The sequence below is a fragment of the Gavialis gangeticus genome, unplaced genomic scaffold, assembly GCF_001723915.1.
Source record: "Gavialis gangeticus isolate Ggan-Ray unplaced genomic scaffold, GavGan_comp1, whole genome shotgun sequence".
Lineage (NCBI taxonomy): Eukaryota > Metazoa > Chordata > Crocodylia > Gavialidae > Gavialis > Gavialis gangeticus.
Genome location: NW_017729025.1, coordinates 78,141,144 through 78,145,211, shown reverse-complemented (window position 1 = coordinate 78,145,211; position 4,068 = coordinate 78,141,144). Strand labels below are relative to the sequence as shown.

The 4,068-nt window shown below is 40.7% G+C and overlaps 1 protein-coding gene and 1 long non-coding RNA gene across 5 annotated transcripts in view; one reads left to right on the top strand and one right to left on the bottom strand.

Annotated features, from left to right (window-relative positions):
* KATNBL1 (katanin regulatory subunit B1 like 1) overlaps positions 1 to 4,068 on the top strand; it is a 39,478-nt gene that overhangs the window by 2,659 nt on the left and 32,751 nt on the right. Inside the window, exon 1 of one of the 4 annotated variants that reach the window (XM_019518973.1) lies at positions 3,398 to 3,495. The exons of the other annotated variants lie outside the window; for them this stretch is intronic. The gene's annotated coding sequence lies outside the window, so the exon portion shown is untranslated. Of the gene's footprint in view, positions 1 to 3,397; positions 3,496 to 4,068 lie in introns of those variants that run through there. 4 annotated transcript variants of the gene reach the window in all.
* Positions 1 to 4,068, bottom strand: part of LOC109298724 — a 22,075-nt gene that overhangs the window by 12,609 nt on the left and 5,398 nt on the right. The window lies entirely within an intron of this gene.

Below are 4,068 nucleotides of genomic sequence, written 5' to 3'. Positions count from 1 at the left end.
CCCCCCCCCCCCCCCCCCCCCTTTTTTGTTTGTCAAGGTGTTTTTAAGCCTCCCCAGAGATACTGGAGTTGGCTACGCCTAAGGCTGAGGACTTCAACTGGGGTGTGTTGATTCTCCTGCTAGGAGCGAAGCTGGAAGTTCCTGGCTAGAGGGTCTTGCTCCTCTGCTTAGGGTCAGACTGCTCGTCTTATTTGGGGTCAAGAAGGAATTCTACCCCATGGTCAGACTGGCAGACTGTGGAGGTTGCTGTGGGTCTCCTGCCTTTCCCGAGGCAGGTTAGGGTGTTAGGTCTATGTTGCATCAAGGATGCGGGTAGTCTCATAAAGAGATTAGATTATGGCTGTATGGAATGGTTTGGATAGGGATTATGTTGCCTCAGGCAAGGGTTGGACTAGAGGTCCCTTCCAGCCCTAGTTTTCTGTGACTCAACCTTTTGTCTGGACCCACTTGCCCACATTAGCAGGTCTTTCATGTGGGCAAGTTTGGTTCTTGCTCCCTGTCTATTAGGAAAAGCAGCAGAGGGTTCTCCCTTTTCTTTCACTCTCCTTCCCCCGCTTTTCTTGAAGAATGCATTGCATGATTGTCACTGTTTTTCCTTGCTTCTTTCCTCTCTTCCTGGAAACCATCTGAAGCTTTTGCCATCTTGTTTTTTCTCCCCCTCTTTTTTTTTTTTTTTTTCATTCCTTTTAAAGGAAAGAGCACACAAGTAACTCGATCAATTCTGTTTACCATGTTCTGCTTAAGCCACTTGTTGGTTCAGCTAAAGTGGCTTTAGTATGTGTTAGCTCCTTTAAAATGTTTTGCTCCATCAACGTATTGTATGTGAGGGGAAAGTGAGTTTCATCTTAAATTTCCTGTACCTCTGATGTGAGGCAAGGGTATTTGCAAAATATTTCTCATGAAGTTTTTGACAGTTTCCTGCTACAAGCAGAGTCTGCTTCTGGTGTAGAGATCAGTTAAGGCTATTTGGGGGGTGGGACCCATGCCTCACGCACACCCCACCCTGCCCCACACACTAGGAGACTGGGGTATGGGAGTGGGGGTAGCAGGTCAGGAATGAGGGGCACTGGGTCCGGACTGGCTGTTGATGTTTAATAATGAGTCCTGGTACAAAAAAGGCTGAGAACCACTGATCTAGGGTATGGAATGATCCAGCTTGGACCTGGCCACTTCTGCTGGCACCTGGCTGCAGTGGCATGTGGACAGAGCTCCCCCTAGGTTGAAGCTCCTGGTGCCTAGCTGTGGCCAGATCCAAAGGCTCTGCAGCCCTGGGCCATAGATTGCTGACTCCTGCTTTACAGACATTCATAGCAGAAAGGAGTGATTTTTAATTGCCAGGTTAGTCATAATTTAAATTGGCAAATAGGCAGCTCTGCTTTAAATTACTGATTTTTAATTTGTAGTTTTATTCTTCAGTTCAGTAAATAAAAGTTGATTACCGTTGGTTGATAACAAGTAAGATATGTGAACTTGTATTTAAACTTGGTTCTGCTTTCTGTTAAGCAGAAGAATGCATCCTCCATGCCCAAATTTACAAGTACATTTACTTGAGTTCTTAGGTCTCACTTTTTTTTTTGTTAGACTAGTCTTGCATGGTGTAGAATTTTTTTCATGGCCTTCATCAAGCTGCATTTGACTGGAAATCAGAATTCATTGATGTTTTTCAATTTGTACCCTTCATGTCACCCTGCATTTAAAGCTAACGTATTAAACGTAGTACTGTCAACAGTTATGAGCTAGTAACTTCTAGGTGCTATAATAAGGACTGGAAGGGGCTCCAGGGTCAAGTCCAGTCCCTGCTTATGACACGAAAGGGATTATATGACATGACTGCCTAAGTTGAACAGTCTCAAGATAGAACTTGAACATAGAATTGCTTTTGCTTTCCCAGGACCTGATTCTGACAATGGTCAAACCTTTTAATTTCTACTCCTAAACTTGTTCACAGCATGCATAATACAGTATTATATATTCATTTGTTCTGCGTCAATATTGTCTTTTAAATAGCATTTCTTCCTGGTGTTAACCCCTCAGCTGTATTTAGAAAGCAGTATTTCCTCTTGGTGTTTGAGGCCTAACTTTTTTTCTTTGTACATTCCCTTGATCATTCTAGTAGCCCTTTTCTGTACCTGTTCAAGTTTGAGTTCAGCTTTCTTGAACATGAGGAACCAGCATTATATGCAGTTCTCACAGGACGTCTCTCATCCATGTCTTGTACGATTACATTCATGCTTACTCAGCTCTACAGGATATACCTCACGTAATAGATTTTAGGATTGCATTTGCCTTTATCATACCTGTGTCATATTGGTAGGTCATAGTTATCCTGGAGTTGACAGCTCCACCCTGGTGTGTGTTCTCTTCTGCCGTTTCCAGTGAATGAGCTGCTAGTTCATAGCATAAATTCTTTTTAGTCTCTAAGTGTATGACTATGCATGTCATAGTATCAGACTCCTTCCCATTTTTATTTTTTTTATTCTTCGAGATAATCCAGTTTTTCCTTTATGATATTATTATTCTCTTTCGTATTGGCAATGTTTGATTTAATTTGTCATTACCAAACTTTATTACTGTGTTCCTATGTCATGTACAAAGATCATTAATGAAAATATTAAATCAGATTGGTCCAAAAACTAATTCTGGAGAACTGCACTATTATCTTCTCTCTAGTCGAGTGCCTGCCTTAATCACTTTCTTGCCAACCTTACAGTTCTTGCAGTAATGCACATTCTTTCAACTTAATTTATTTTCCCTGTTGTGATGCAACATATGCTTTATTGAAGCCTGGATAGATTTGATCCATTTCCCTTGTCTACAAAACAAACAGTTATTACATTAAAGAGAGACTATGCCAGACTAATCAGCCTCTACCTTTGGTAAACCTATATCCTTTAAGATCTGAGAACTAGTAGTTCTCATCTTCACACACAAATCTTTCATTTATGCAAATAAAAAGGAACTATTTCAACTCCCAGTTGGTTTCACAGTTTAGAGTAAAATGAATTAATCAGATAAAGGAAACTATTTTCTCTGTACCTTCCAAAGAAGCAACTGCTTTCTGAAGCTGCTTTTCTACAAAATGATTGCAGGCACTTGGCCATTGATGTCCTTCAGCTCAGTGGTTTGGCTTTCTTTAAACTTCAGCAACAAACATATACTGTTTGAATGTTTCATTTAGTTGAAATTGTTATAATAATAATTTATAGCATATGTTTTCCTTCAGTGTATGTTGTAATAATTTTAAATTTTAAATAAATATAAAAGAGAACTGATTTATCCACTCTGGCTCCTGGGGGCAGAGAGAACCACAGTCTTTACCAGAGCTGTGGCTTGTGGTTTCAGGAAAAACTTACACTGAAGTACTTGTGTCTGACTTCCTACCAGTGATGCACCAGCTTCCTTCTTCCTTCCTTCCTTCCTTCCTTTCTTCTAATACTGCTCATCAGTGAATCATGGTGACTTGCATAGCATCTCTCTGACAAGTTGCAGTTTAAGGTAAACTACTGCCAACATGTTTGTTTTTTTTCTAGGCCAGCTAGCTTAGCCAATTAAATAACACCTTTCAATCCCAATGTCTATATAGTAGATACCCAAGAAAAGGTGTTTTGAACACATTTGCAATAAAATGCAAGCAACCCTGTACCTAATATAACACAACTGTGATGACTGAACACTGAAATCTTATCAACTAACACAGGTTAAAATGGCCAAATTTGCCAATATTTAGTGACTTGGTGAACATTCCCATCCCTCCTTCCCCCTGTCATAAAAGACAAAGCTAATAAGGTCAGTTATTAACTTGATTTGGTAAAAATGCAGACAGTGGCATAGCTAGGACCAAATTATATTACATCACTTTATGAAATGATGCTTTCAGTAGAGGTGCACCAATACATTGGTCCTATATCGGATTGACACCGATATAGGGAAAACTGACAGTATTGGAAATATGCTTTTTTTTTTTTTTTTGCCTGCAGCTCTGTCTCATGCCCCAGCTGAGCAGTGCCTGCCCCTGCCCTACTCCCTTCCTCACCATGGGGGGCCTCAATGTTCTCCCTCCCCCCCCCC